General features: G+C 51.8%; 1 protein-coding gene across 25 annotated transcripts in view; it reads left to right on the top strand.

Annotated features, from left to right (window-relative positions):
* Nucleotides 1–15,603, top strand: part of DLGAP4 (DLG associated protein 4) — a 251,556-nt gene that overhangs the window by 100,746 nt on the left and 135,207 nt on the right. For 17 of the 25 annotated variants that reach the window (XR_014832265.1, XR_014832270.1, XR_014832271.1 and 14 more), the window contains one exon: nt 1,265–1,481. The gene's annotated coding sequence lies outside the window, so the exon portion shown is untranslated. Of the gene's footprint in view, nt 1–1,264; nt 1,482–10,524; nt 11,001–15,603 lie in introns of those variants that run through there. The other 8 variants (XM_085003830.1, XM_085003836.1, XM_085003825.1 and 5 more) reach the window with 7 other exon arrangements.

Genomic DNA, 15,603 nt, shown 5'->3' on the forward strand with positions numbered 1-15,603 from the left:
CTTTCACTTAACATGTTCTCGAGGTTCATCTCTGTTGGAAGTCCCAGAATCTTAATTAGCATCAGAGCCAGCAAGAACCTAAGGGAAGAAACTGCCTTGTGTGCATCTCCCACCTGTGCAAAATGGAGAGTCAGAAGGAGCCTTGCTCTGGTCTCTCAGCAAGGAAGTTGTGTGGGGGGGTGACTCCAAGGCGCCTCTCTGGACCCTCTCCCCACTGCCCTACATAGAACACCTCCCTCTGTCTTTACCTCTTTTCCTTCTGCTTTGGGCTCTGACTGGTTTTGGCTAAAAGTGACAACTTGGTTAGGAATTCATCCTCCAGAGCAACCAAGAGGCTCCTGGGAGAGGGGGTGTGGGATGGAGAGGCCTTTTCCTTCTCCCAGGAGGGCCTGGTTCCTTCTGATTTAAAGATCCAGGCAGGAGCAGTGGCACCTGTTCAGTAGAGGTGGGTGGAGAGGGACACCTGGCTTCCCTGTGCATCTCTCACGAGACGCGTGATGTGGGAGATGATGGGGCGCCTCCCGCTCTGAGTGCAGAGGACAGGGACAGAGCCCTTTGAAGCGTTTTCGTTTTGTTTTGTTTTGTTTTTGGCTGTGCCCACAGCATGTGGAAGTTCCCAGGCCAGGGATCGAACCCACACCTCAGAGGCGACCCGAGCCACAGCAGGGACAATGCTGGATCCTTAACCCACTGAGCCACCAGGGAACTCCTGGAGGGTCTTTACCTGGTACATACCCTGTGCCAGGTATTCTACCTGTGGTCTCGTCTTAATCGTCACAGAAGCTCTCCGAGGAGGCACTCTTACCTCCATTTGACAGGCAGGGCAACTAAGGCTCAGAAAAGGGGGTAGCTGTCTGCCCAGTATTGCCCGGCAAGCGAGGGCTCAGCTGGGATTCAAACTCAGGACTCTGTGACTCTGGCCCCTTTCCTCACTGCCCCCACCCAGGGAAAAAGAGGGAGAAGCAGGACAGGGAGGATGGGTGCCTTTGGAACCCCAGCTCCCCAGCTGCTGTGGGGATTCTGTGGGTGGTGGGGAAAGCATCGTAAATATGCATGACATGCAAATATGCCTCCAAAAAACAATGTGGGGGCCCACGTGAGCTGCGATGCCAGAGCGCTTTGGAAAATGTAATGTTGTACAAACACTTGGGCTCTATGACGATTGCTCCACGCTCTCCCCTTTCCCAGGGCCAGTCCAGGGGTCTCAGGGTGGAGGGATTATCCTCAGCCGCCTCCTAATTGATGTTCTCCCTCATTCCTGCAGGCACCCGTGCCTCCCCCTGTGCCAGGTGCCTGGTAGCCAAAACCCGGTCACCCCAGACACTGGAGGGTCCCGACCCACTCTGCTTCCTGCCAGCACCTCTGATCGAGTGCCCGGAGGGATGTGTGTGCCTGCCTTCGGTCCAGCGCCTGCTCCCGAGGTGACGCCTGCTGATTTCAGACCCATCCCCATTTTCCCTCTGCACGTAGCCCCCCGGCTGGTGAGTACCTGTGCCTGCAGCCTGGGCACATGAAATCAAGCTGCTAACCTGCCCACCCATGCTTGGTACAGTTGGGAAAGGCCTAGCCTTTCCACCCTGAGGCACCCATGTGCTGGTGCAGGGATTCCTTGAGAGCTTTTTTATGCCTGGGCTCAATTTATAGTTTAATTGCTTGTCTCATACAAGTGAGCCCAACTCTGTCCACCTCAAAGGCCTTTGCACCCAAGGGACTGGGGATGGGGGGATTGACACAGGCTCAGGAAGGGAAGGGGAACAGCAAGTCATGCTGGAAGCCATGGACCCTCTGGGGCCCCCAGGGTCAGGGGCTGAGGTGAGGCCATCAGAGCTCCTGAATCGGGGAGCCCTGTCATTCCTGCCCTTCCAGCCTGTTCCACCAGCGCTCCTCCAGTCCCTGCCATGCCAGCCTCATCACAGGATGAAGGGCCCAGCCCTGCAGCATCTCTGACCATCCCTCTGAGGACGCTGCTACCCACCCACGCCTGGTCCCATCATCCTTCCCACAACAGCCATCCCAACAGCCTGCCCCAACCTGGTGCCAGCCCCAGCACATGGTACCATTCTCCTGCATCTCATTCTCCTGCCACCTCCCCAAGTTGTGCAGGAGTGACTGGTCTAGTTCACAGATGAGGAAACGGAGGCTCACAGGAGCTCAAGGGGCTCACCCAGGGCCACGCAGCCACCCCTCAGCATTACACAAGGCTGTTGGTTTATGAGCTATCTCCTCCTCTGGCCTCAGCCACCCAAGGGTCAGGAACAATTGCTTCATTCCCCAGTGGGCAGCCAGCAGCTAGCTGGCACAGTGCCCAGATGGAGTGGGTGCAAGTAAATAATTGCGGAAGGAAGGAGAGAAGGAGAGGAGGGAAGACGCCCTCACCCTAACACCAGCAGCATCCAGGAGCCCACTGGCCTTTGGGCCACTGGTCCCTGCTGACCCCAGAGAGCCTGTGGTCAGCTCAGGCCTCCAGCACGGTGGCCAGCCCCTCGGGTCTCCATTCTCTCACCTGCCAACAGCTGACCAGCCTCCCTAACAGGATGGCGAGGAGAAGGGAAAAGACTCATAAATATGGATAACATGCAAATGTCATAGGATAATTTTTTTTTTAATGTGAAGTTTGCTGTAGATAATGTATGTAGAAGTCCTTCTTTGGGAGCAAGAGTTGCACCCTCATGCAGTGCCCCCCTTAGTATTAATAACTGTGAAACAAGCCTGTTGATCAGCTACCCCCCAGCCCAGTGCTCCCGTCTGACCCAGGCCATTGTAGTGGCCACAGACAGCTGCTGCATTTGGCTGAGAAGCTGTCGCAGGAAAAGAAGTGATAAGGCCGCCTGGTCTGAGAGCAGTGTCTGTGGGATTTAGTCATTTGCAGTCACACCCGGTGGTGTCCTAGGCCCTGCATGCCCTCCCCAGGGACTTAGTATGTAACAGGAGCAACCTGAACGACAGCAGGCATGTCGTGAGCAATTACTATGTGCCTGGCATTGTGCTAAGTGCGGCCTTTTCTTCATCATCTCAGTTAAGTTCCTGGCGAGTGGGGGGTCGATGGGGAGACTGAGGCAGGGACCTGGGGGAGACAACCTTCCCGAAAATTTCTGCCACCCTGTGCCTACCTGCGCCCCCCAGGCCAGGCCTGGCCAGGGGGACGGGATCGAGGCCGCTGAGAACACAGCGTAGCTGGCAGCGCCGGGCATGTGTGGCCCAGTGACGGAGAACGGGATTCCTTGGCACGAGCTGGGAGAGCGCAGCCGTCAGCACTGCGCCCAAAGATGGAGGCCCGGGCGGCAGCGAGGGAGGTGTTACTGCTGCTATTTTGCTAACAAGCTGGTTATTTAAAGAACAGCCAAAGCTGAAGCTGGGAAATCGGCTGGGGAGTCTCCATGCCCAGGGCAGAGGCAGCCAGGGGTCTGTGAGCCTAGCTGGGGAGGGACAGAGTAGCCACACATTCTTTTTTTAAAAAAGAAAAGAACAAAAAAAACCCGTGTTTATTATTATTAATAATGATAACAGCAGCATAAAAGTCTGGGAAAGGATTGCCTTTGTGAAGAAAAGAAGACATAAGGATTGAGAGTGGGGCAGGGGAGTTTCTGAGGGACAAAGCAGTATTCTAGTCATTGACCCAGATGGTTTTGTGATTCTTTATTGCAGTAAACATTTTGTACTGTGTTCTTTTCTCTGTGAATTAGATTTCACAGTATAAAGGCTAACAAGCAGTTATAACAATAATAGTTCATATATGTTGAGCACTTACTGCTAGGCTCTTTGCAAAGCATTTTACCTTTTGTCATTGAGTTCTCACAGGTTCTATGATTCTACCCATTTTATAGAGGAGGAAAGCGAGGCTTAGAGAGGTAGAGTTATTTGTTGTGGGGTCAAAGAGCACTCAAGTGGGATGAGAACCAGGACAGACTGACTCTGGCTGCCATCACTGTCCCATGTTTGAGATCGGGGCCAGGAAATTCCCCCCAAAAGGCAGGGATTCCTCCCCTTGTCCCTCAGACATGTCACTGCCATTGCATTCTTTTTCTTTTTCTTTTTTTTTCTTTTTATGGCTGCACCAGCAGCATAAGGAAGTTCCCTGGCTAAGGGTCAGAGCTGCAGCTGCCAGCCTACACCACAGCCACAGCCATACCAGATCCGAGCTGCATCTGCAACGTATGCCTCAGCTTGCAGCAATGCCAAATCCTTAAACCAGTGCTTAAACCAGCAAGGCCAGGGATCGAACCCACATCCTCACAAACACCATATCGGGTTCTTAACCTGCTGAGCCACAAGAGCAGCACCACCATTGTATTCTTAATGCTTGGGAGACCAGAAAGCTGCCTGTGGCCAAAGGTAACACATGTGGCATCCTCTGACGAGAAGTCAGAGCAGAGCAGTTAGCTATTTAATAAGTGTTGACAGATAGGAATGGGACTTCCTCAGGAACAGGCCAGCGGCGGAGGCCAGGGCTTACCCAGGCATCATTCAAGAGGTCATCCACGTGAGACAGGGTCAGACCCAACCTCTGAACTAACTGCATGTGAGGCTGAACCACCATTTCCTGAGCATCCACGGTGTTTTAAGCCCATCCATCATCTTCCTTAATCTTTATTTATTATTATTATTATTATTATTATTTGGCTTTTTGCTATTTCTTGGGCCGCTCCTGCGGCATATGGAGGTTCCCAGGCTAGGGGTTGAATTGGAGCTGTAGCCGCAGCCTACGCCAGAGCCACAGCAATGCAGGATCCAAGCCGCATCTGCAACCTACACCACAGCTCACAGCAACGCCGGATCATTAACCCACTGAGCAAAGGCAGGGACCGAACCTGCAACCTCGTGGTTTCTAGTCGGATTCGTTAACCACTGCGCCACGATGGGAACTCCAATCTTCCTTCATCTTTAGAACAACCCTGAGAGATCAGTGGCACTGGCCTCACTTCCCAGATGAGGGGACTAAGGGCTCCAGAGAGGAGATGACCAACCCCCGTCCACACAGCCAGTGAGGGGTGGAGCCGCCCCACCAGCTCTGTAGTCTTCAGGACCCTGTGCCTGCGTGTACAGCAAGCACTGCTCTGGGCACCTGCTCCAAGCAGCCCATGACTGGAATTGAGTTTTAAGGCAAATCTGGGGTCCCCAAGCGGGCACTGGGGAAGTGGCCTGGAGTGTGACATGGCCAAGGGTGTCTCCAAGCCCTGAAGCAGGGGCCCCTGCTCTGCAGACAGGGCACTAGCCCCAGAGGCCACATTCCCAGGACATTTTTCTTTGTTTTTGTTGTTGTTTTTTTTTTTAGGGCCACACCTGCAGCATATGGAAGTTCCTGGGCTAGAGGTCAAATCGGAGCTGCAGCTGCTGTCCACAGCCATAGCCACAGCAATGCCAGATCTGAGACACATGCAAGATCTACACCACAGCTCACAGCTAACGCCAGATCCTTAACCCACTGAGCGAGGCCAGGGATCGAACCCACATCCTCACGGATATTAGGGAATTCCTCCCTGGACTTTTATTGAGTGCTAGTCCCTGTAGTCTGTGCCCCTTGCAGAGCATACAGCCTTAGGGTGAGACAGCTACACAAACACCCAAACAAATAAACCAAGGAAGCAGTGATTCCATCAGTGCAGTGAAGGAAATTAATGGTGATGTTATGAAGATGAATGGGGCAGGGGGCCTGAGTGACAGAACAGCATCAGAGGCTGGTTGTGGGGCTTTAGTGAGTGAAAACCTGTAGAGGGCTAGAACAATCCCATTGGTGGGTCACTGGTGGCTGCTGCTTCTACCACTGTGACCATCAGAGGTGACACTTGCCTACTGTGTGCTTGTCACATCCTTCCAGGACCCTCAGTGCAGACTGGTCCCCCAGGCTCACCTCTCCTCTCAGTAACTAAGAGTCAGACCCAGTTGGGGGATGAAGCCCAGGAAGGTGGGCTGCTTAACTGGGTGCACGTGGCCGGCTGGACTCCAAGCCAGCATCCCCCCCCTTATCCCCTAGCCCTGGCTGCAGGCCCACCAAGTCGTTTGCGTTGCTGATAAGCACTGTCACCAGAGACACTGTTATGGAGACACCCTGGATTTGCTTTTTTTGATAACCACTAACCCTGCCTGGGAAGACAGATGCTACCTTACAGACACTAGAATCTTAAATCTCAGGCAGGGAAACTTATACTGGTGAAGTCAAACTCTTGGAATCATGGAATCTTAGTCATAAATAATCCAGCAAGAACAAGCATATGCATTCTACAAGTTCACTGCACCTTTCCTGAAGACAGTGATAAATTAGAAACTACCCAATTATGTATCAGCAAGAGATGGTTAAATAAATTACAGTCCAGCCAGACAATGGCATTCTCAGCAGCAGTAGAGACAGTTCAGTAGATCCATACTTGTTGACATGGAAACACGTCCATGGTGCATTGAGGGAAAAATAGGAGGTTATAAAATGGTGTGTGTTGTATGATCTCATTTTTGTTAGGAAATACATATATAAATATATGCATGCTCCTGCCCAGAAATACTCCCAGAGTGATAGCCATTACACTGTTTATAGCAATTTCCTCTCAATGGTGAAACATGGACAAGGACTATTTTTTATTTTTTGCTTGTTTCATTCAGGTATGTTTCAGGTACAATTTACAGAAAGCCCAGCCCAAACTGGTTTAAACAGACATGGAATTTATTGGCTTGTGAGTGTAAAGCCTGGAGGTAAGTCCAGCTTCAGGCTCAGCTGGATCCAGGGGCTCAGATCTTATCACCAGGACCTGATTTTTAGTGACCATTTCTCCACTCTGCTTCCTCTGAATTGTTCCCGTGTTCTAATGGGGCTTTCCTGTACTGGTGGTAAGATGCCTGTCCAGAGGAATATGCAAGACTTCTCAGTTCAGACACAAGTCCCAGAAGAGTCTTGGTGTTGATTAGTCAAATTTGTGGACACGCCCACAAGGCGTGATTAGCAGCCTGGGCCTACATACCACCCCCCAGCTGGAGGTGGGGTTGACACCCAGAACTTTAACAGTGGAGGGTGGGGAAGGGTGGCTTCCCCAGAGAGAATAGAGGCCTATGGCCTAAAGTAGTAGTAGCCAAATACAGCAGTGCCTTCTCCTGTACTTATCTGAATTTCCCATCATGTGTGATTTTCACAGACCATACAACTATTGAAAGGAGTTCTGATCCCGGACCTTACAGTCAGATGCTCCCTTAGGGAGTTTTCGACTCTCCTGAATCAGAATGTCAGAATCGCTGAAGTGCCAGTTTAGCTCAGGGGACATTGACTCCCTCCATGTCAGAGTCCACACCGGGCCCAGGGGACTCCATCCTGGCCTCTGGGGGTCTTGCAGCCTTTGGAGGAGTGAGAGGAGCCCACAGATGATTCCTCTGGAATGTAGGTGTGCATACAGGGGCTGAGGGAACACAAGGGGCAGCTTGGGAACCAGGAAGGCTTCCAGGAGGAGGTGACATGTCAGCTGAGTAGCCAAGAGTTTAAGAACCTTGTAGGCAGAGGAAACAGGGTGTCCAAGACCCCGAGGTGTGAGGCAGAGGTGCGTGGAGGCGTGTGGTGGGAGAACAACCAGCAGATGAGCAGTGACAGGCCTGGATCACAGGAGCCTTGAATGCAAGGATAAGGGCTTGAACTTGATCCTGAAGGCAGTGGGGAGCCTTTGAGGGATGTCGTGGGAGGAGGAAAGTGTCAGCAAGTTCATTCTGGCTGGTGCGGAGAGCACAATCTTTGAGGGGTCAAGTTGAGATGCCGTGTGGGGAAGGAGAGAACAAATCCATTGGCCCCTCCAGCAGGCCTTAGCTACCTACTGACCTAAATTCCCCCCCAGCGTGGGTCAGAATTCCTGTCCTGAGGTATCTAGCCATTGCTTGCATACCCCCAGAGATGGGGAGCTCACTCTCTCTTCCCCCTACCTCTAGTTAAAAAGCTCCAGCATGGGATCAAGTCCACAATCCTGCCATCGCCTGGGGCACACACGGAACACTGCCCACCCACCTTCCACTGAGATCTTTCTCCCAAATGACCCACTGGGAGGGCTGGAAGAGGCCTGCATTTCCAGGCCAGAGGGTTTGCTTGAAGCTTGAATGGAGAGGGGCAGGCAGAGAGCAGAGGAATGATTAGGCCTTCAGCCACACATCTGCCTCAGAAGTTCTCCAAATGCCCTTTGCATCTTACAAACAAGAAACTGAGGCTCAGAGAGGCCAAGCCACCCATACAGCAACATAGAGAAAGTTAGAGGCAGGTCTGGGACGAATGTCTTGCACCCTTGCCCCTCCGTGGCCCTCTTCCCATCCTTCTCAGGCATGAACAGCTCTTTTTTTGAAACTCCAGTCATCTTACATTGTGCCCTGATACCCTTCTAAACTCAGAGGTAGCCAGCAACATCTTTTGTGTCTATTTATTTTGACAGCAGCATTTTTTGTTTCTGATCCATTAGAGCTGTGACACACACGAGCCATGTTTTATGGGTCGTCCCTAATACGTCACCTTGTCCCCCGGTCCCCATTTAATCCTCTTTCTCACACTCCACAAACATTTATTAGTGCCTGTCCTGTGCCAGGCGCTGTATTAGATACCGGGCTACAAAGATGCATTAGAGCAGCCAGCCCCTGCCCAGAGGGAAAGGTGCCTCCCTCAGCGGCGGCACGTGACACATGGCAGATAGGAAAGAGGTGCCAATCACCCGGGGATCTCTGGGGCCAGAGCAGTTGATTCTGTCCCTCTGAGCAGAGTCTTGAAGGATGGATGAAGAGGGTTCTTCGGGAGAAACAACTGTGAAGGGTGAACCAGGTAGAGGAACTGGGCTATGCAGAGATCTTGCCTGCTTCCTGCTAAGCTCGTAGCCCCCCAGGGTGAGGAGTGATGGGAGAGAGAGGGTGGAGATATTGGCCCAGCCCAGGTTTGGAAGGTCTCAACTATTGGGCTGGGGAGTTTGGAGGAGAAGCCAAGGGCAGAGCAGGTTTGGGTGTTAGAAAGACCAGTGCGTTGGGCTAGTGACAGTTGGGAGTGACAGTGAGTAGGGCAGGACCATAGGAATGACTGAGAGGGGCATTTGGCAGGGAGATTTAACAGCAGTGGGAGTTCCCGTTGTGGCTCAGCAGGTTAAGAACCTGACTCATATCCATGAGAATGCAGGTTCGATTCCTGGCCTTGCTCAGTGGGTTAAGGATCCGGTATTGCCATGAGCTCTGGCATAGGTCACAGATGCAGCTCAGATCTGGCATAGGCTGGCAACTACAGCTCTGATATGACCCCTAGCCTGGGAACTTCCATATGCTGTGAGTGAGGCCCTAAATAGAAAACAAAAACAAAAAAACAGCACTTGCGGACTTAGCGCTGCAAAAGGAGAGAGGGAGGGTTGAGTTCAATTCTGTGACAGGGGTGGGAGCGTTGGGCCTGAGGGCCCTGTGGACAGATGTCAAGAGAAATCTTAACAAAGGCTTGTCAGTGTCAGTGAGAGGTTCCCAGAGGGGGCGGCCAGCAGGGCCCTCTTCAGCTTTCACGAGACTTAGAGCAGCAGCTCAGTGAAGGCCGCCAGGGTCTCCGTGTTCTCACTGAATGACTGAGGCAAGTCCTTCCCCCACCCCCATGGAGCCTCAGCTTACTCCTCTATAAAGTGGGGGTGATGATGGTACCTCCCCAGGAACTGTGGGGAGGGTCCGAGGAGGATGTGTCAGGGGTAGGCTTTCTTTGCACAGTACCTGGCACACAGCATGTGCTGGTGACTAGGGACTACTCCGATTATCATGATCAGGGGTGCGCAGGTGGGCAAGGGACCTGGGGTGTATCACCCGCAGAGGGGAAACCAGAGACCCTGAGGGGGCCTTCTCCCTGCCTTTCTGTCTCTTTGGAGGAAGGCAGGGCCGGGGGCCTGGCACTCAGACCCAGGGGAAAAGCCCTGGGGAAGGAGATTCCAGCTTAGGCTAGGAAAACCATTTGGGTACAAAGAGCTCCATGCAGATGGGCTAACTTGGATGATAATGAGCTCCCCATCACTGGGAGCATTTAAGCATAAGCTGTGTCACAACTTGACTGAAAAGTCTGTAGAGTATTTGTAATTCTGCTGAGGATCTGGAAAGGCCTTTCTAGCCCAGGGAGTCTTTTTTTTTTTTTTTTTTTTTTTAATCTTATGGCTGCACCTGTGGCATATGCAAGTTCCTAGGCCAGGGACTGAATTCGAGCCACAGCTGTGATCTACATTGCAGCTGTGGCAGTGTGTGATCCTTTAACCCACTGCACCGGTCTGGGAATTGAACCTGCACTTCCGCAGTGACCCCAGCCCCTGCAGTCAGATTCCTAACCCACTGCACCATGGTGGGAACTCCAGCCCAGTGAGTCTTTGATTTCATGGGTTTTTTTTTTCCCTTCTCTGAGCCTCACTTTCCTTGTCTGTACTATAGGAAAAACAGCAGCCCCTATCTTAAGAGTTGATTGCAAAGTTTAAGTGAAATCATCTAGATAAAGTACTTAACCCAGATTTGGCATATAGCAAGTGCTCGTGAGTGGTTTTCAGCGTTGTTGATGTTATGCTAAATTCCTGGGTGTGTCACTTCCAGCTGAGGGCTTCAACTTGCTGTTTGTCGGTCAGGGGCTCCTGCCTGCCCACCCTTCTGAACCCACTCTCTGGCTTCCTCAATGCCATGGTCTCAGTCTCCAGCTCCTCCCCGCCCCCCAGCCCCCTGGAGGTGGTAGGAATTCCAGACCCTTCTGGGCCCCTTTTAGCTCCTGCTTGAGCGAGAGTTGGCAGGTTGGGGCGGCGGGCGCCATCCGCCTCCCATATGCTTCCTGCTATTTAGAGGAAAACTCTCCCGCGTTCCTCCAACCACACGGGCTGACATTTCCAGACAGACGCTGGAATCAGCTCTTCGGGGGATTGGCAGATAAATTTGGCCCTGACTCTTGGGAAAATCTTCAGCCTCACCAGGGAAGCGGAGCCCAGGCTCATCGACTTCCGTCCACCCCACGGACTCCGCAGGCCCAGTCCTCCGAGGGGCTGGAGCACTGTCCTGCAGCCTGGACGACCCCGGTGAGTCTTACCTGCGCAACCTTCCCCCAGGAGAGCCCCTAGTCAGGAAGCGGGCCTTCCAGCTTTGCATTCAGAGGCAGCAAGAGTTTGCAAGAGGAAGCAGTCCCCTCCTCCCAACCAAGACCCCTGGGTGTCACCCAGCTCATCCTTGCAGAGGAGGTTTAGATTAGCGACCTCACTCCAGACTGCTTATGTGTCTGTGACCTTGGGCAGGTGGCTCCACCTCTCTGAACCTCTTTCTCTTGATCCATAAAATGGGGATAATGATAGGATCTGTCCAAGTAAATGCCCTTAGGATGGCGTGAGGCTCATTCTAAGTGCTCAACAAATACTAACTGCTATCATCATCACCATCATTGTTTTCATTGTTATTTGACCTCGAACAATGCCTGGCACATAGTAGGGGCTTATAAATATCAGGGTTTCCCTCTTCTTTCTTGTAGCTGCAGCTACCTAGGGAATGCTGGAACATTTCAGAATAAGCTCAAAGAGGGAGGCAGAAATGCAAGAATAGGGACATACAGAGGCTGCCACATCCAGGGTAGAGTGTAGGTGGCCAGACACTCCAGCACGCATGCGTGTACACACGCACACACGCGCTCTGTCCCAAAGCTTCATTCACCCCCGCCAGAGTCTGGGATGCCCATCTGCTTGAATCCTGTTGGTGCTGAGATATAAGTAACATCCAGAGGGCATGAGGTACAGAACAGCTTGGTTCTGATGGACAGAAGGGAGAGGAAGGTCTGGCTGGAGGTGAACTGGGGGGAGGCTCTAGGCAGCAACGGCAATAGGAGGTCTCAGGAAGCCTGAGTAGTGCTCTTCGGCTGGAGTAGGAAGTGGGCGGCAGGAAGGCGTCAGAAACAAGTCTGAGCTTCATTCAGCACCTCCTGGTTGAGCCCGAGTACCAGGCCTCATGCCAGGCACTGGGAAGCTGGTGAAAAAGATGGGCCTGCTTCCTGCCCTCAAGAAGCTTTGGTTCTGATGGAGGGGGGAAGGGTGTAGATGGCAAGTGAATTAGCAAGATCCTAAGTTGTGCTCAAATCGACCGAGGGGCTGAGAGAGGAGGTGGCATGGGCTGGTGAGGGTTGGGTTGCCTACTTGAGGCAGGGTGGGCAGAGGGAGTCTCTCTGACCTGAGGTTGGAGCTGACCCTGCAAATGCTGATCAAGGTAAAAGGACAGGGGGCGGAGGGAGTAGCCAGAGCAAATGTTGGGAAGGAAGCAGGAGCCAGATCCTGGAGGCCTTGAATGCCAAGTCCATCTGCAGCTGCTCTGAGGAAGGTCATTCTGGTGGTGGGTGCAGGACTCGGGTGGGGAAGAGATGGGAACCAGGAAACCCATCTGCAAAAGATTGATTGACAGCCTGCTCTGCACAGTGTTGGAGACAGTCAGCGGGGTGATCCTGGACCAGCTACCGGTGGGTGAGCAGAAAGGAGGGAGAGAGCACTTCCCTGGGGTCGGGAGCTGAGCAGACAGGTAAGTTTTGAAAGGAGGATCTGGACCTGTGTTTAGCTGAGGTGAAGTCAGGTAGGAGAGGAGACATCAGGGAACTTCAAGCCAGACACCAGAGTGGTCAGGAGGTGTCTTAGAGGAGTGCCAAGTGCTGAGTGTGGGTTATCAGGCCTGAAACTGACAGCACACAGGTAAGGGAGTGCACAGGCTGATGCACTTACCTGCACTAGACCTAGAGCTCAATTCCAGATCTCTTTACCTGCTGTGTGACTTTAGGAAAATCACTTGACTCCTCTGACCCTCACTTGTTATAATACCGAATCAACTGGAATTGAATTTGGCTACATTTAATGAAGAAAAGAAAAAGGAAAGAAAAAACAGTGTTATAAACATCCAGGAGATTATTCTCATGTAACAAGGAGGGCAGAGTCAGGCCAGGGCCAGTGCAGCACTTCAAGCAAGTGATCAAGGGCCCAGGCCTCTGCCATCCTCACTATATGTCTTTCTTTCTCATGGCTTCAAAGCGGCTGCTGTGCCTCCAGATGTTGTATCTGAATTCCAGCAAAGACTGCGTGCTTTCTGAATCTGCCCTTCTTTATACACACAGACACACACACACACAGACACACACACACACACACACACACACACACACACATAATGATTTTTTTTCCATTATAGCTGGTTTACAGTGTTCTGCAGTTTTTTACTGTACAGCATGGTGACCCATCTTAGCAGGAAAACAATAGATTTCCTAGAAGCCCCACTCAGTGGACTTTCGCCTACATTTCATTTATCAGAGGTGGTCACGTGGCCGCCCTTGCTGTAAGGGAAGCTGGTAAAGGGAATATTTCTAACTGGGCACTTCTGCTAATTAGGCAAAGGGAAAGAACAGCTAGCAGGATCGCTCACAGGATCTGCTTTAAAGTGCCCACCTCACAGGGGCTGTTGGGAAGATTCTACGAGATTATTGTATGTAAAATATTTAGGACCTGGAATAGAGCACCCTCTCAGTAAGTGGTGGCTGCCTTTGTTATCCGGCCCTACTGCATTCATTCACTCATTCACTGACTCAGCAAGCATATATTGTATTCTGGGCACTGTGTACAGTCCTGGAGACATGACAAGAATGGTCCCTGCCCTTTTGGAACCAACAATGAGTATGGAAAAATGGGCACGAAAACGGGCAGATTCACTCCACTCCAACCAACATCATTGGGAGATTGGAATGTCCATTTATTTATGTCTGCTTTTTTTTTTTTTTTAAACTACTGTGGTCCCACCATCTAGAACAGTGCCTGACACACATTAAGCACTCAGTAAGGAGTTCTGAATGAGTGAAATAATTTAAGAAATTATTCAAGAAATAATAAGTAGAGTTCTTGTTGTGGCTCCGTGGTATGAACCTGACTGGTATCCATAAGGATGCAGGTTCAATCCCTGGCCTTGCTCAGTAGGTTAAGGATCCAGCATTGCTATGAGCTGTGGTGTAGGTTGCAGATGTAGCTCAGATCTGGAGTTGCTGTGGCTGTGGTGTAGGCCGGCAGCTGCAACTCTGTTTTGACCCCCTAGCCTGGGAACTTCCATGTGCCGCAGGTGCAGCCCTTAAAAAAAAAGGAAGGAAAAACAACAAGAAATAATAATTTAGAAAATATTCATTGGGCCCACTGTGTACAAGGCTCCTTGGGTTAGATAGAGGAAATGGATGACAAATCACCCCTCCTCACAGAAGAAGTGGGGGAAAAAAATGCTACAGGCTAGGCCTTGAGGTGGTGCTGCGGACCTAGCAGTGGACGAGAGTGTTGTGGCTCCTGCCCCCATTAAGCCCATGCTCTGGGGCCAAGAGCCTTGGAGAAGGAGTCTGGAGTCCTGCGATCACATCTATTCATGTATCTTGGAGTAAATCCCATCCCCTCCTGGGGCCCCAGTGTCCTCATATGTATGACAGGGGTGAGGGGCCCTTGGTGGGATATCAGTGATGCTGGGTGTGCAGACAGTAGATAGACAGGTGCACTGGTGCCAGCTCACCATGTTAGGAGAGGGATGGGAGGGAACTGCATCCAAGCCCCTTGAAATCTCCTGGGGGCCCAAGAGGGCAAGGAGTTTGGGCTCTGCCTCCATCTTCACCTGCTCTAGTACCTGGGCCTAACAGCTTGACAGCAGCCAAGTAGCTGGGCATGGAGCTTGAAGCATTGTATGTGGGCAGGTGGTGACTGGGCTGTGCTAGGTCCCCCAGAAGTAAGTATGATTATAGGTATCAGAGGTCTCCTGGAGATAGGGAAGCAGCCTGGAGTTTGAGGGTGAAGACCTGGTTCTGCCATTTGGTTGGCTATGTGACTTTTGACAGATCCTTTTGAGCCTTAGTTTTCTAATCAACAAAATGGGTATAATAATCCTTGCCTCCCCTACCCCTGAAGACGTTGTCCCAGAACCTGGCATGTAGTGGGCCCTCAATATTGGTGGTGATCCTCACTCTGTTTTCTTTGAAACAGACATCTGCCGAGCCCCTGTTGTGTGCCAGGCTCGATATTGAACACACCACCCCATTTCATCACAACTCTGAGGAAGTGGCCTTCTTCCTGTTTATCAGGGGACACTCGTATTCTTTTGTGGCCTCATCTTCCCCTTCTGCTATCTCAGAAGGACTCAGTTTCTGGCTTTTCTGGGGTCTCTACTGAACTGAGACCTGAGGGTCCTTGAAAAAGGGCCCAAAGCAGCTCAAGCTGCTTGCTCTGAGACCATGCAGATGGCTTATGAGGTCAGAAGTCAGAGATGGAGGTGGGCACAGCAGGAATCCAGCCCTCATCAAATGGGCAAGGCCTCAGGGATGAGTGATAGAGTGGGATCCGTCCCATTCAGAACTGCTTTTCCTCTTTGATCAGTATCTTGAGAACAGAACAATGAGCCCAGCCCTTGAGATAAGGTGGCAACAGGCCTGGCTCTTGCTACCATTCTTGGCTGTGACACACTGCCTGGTGGCCATCACTACTTGTGTCTGAAATGAGGCCAGGAGTAAAAGAAGGGGGGAGGGGAGACTTGGGACTTGGGAGGCTCGCCTAGCCTAGGGATATGGATTTTCCCAGTCAAATACCCCCAGAAAGCCTTCTTGAGGTACTACAATCACTGGGTGAGAAACAGAAAAACAGGCCACTG

The sequence above is a fragment of the Sus scrofa genome, chromosome 17 (assembly GCF_054392235.1).
Source record: "Sus scrofa isolate SSC_HxYL_T2T_F1_AM1 chromosome 17, Sscrofa_HxYL_maternal_Yorkshire_Landrace_v2.0, whole genome shotgun sequence".
NCBI lineage: Eukaryota > Metazoa > Chordata > Mammalia > Artiodactyla > Suidae > Sus > Sus scrofa.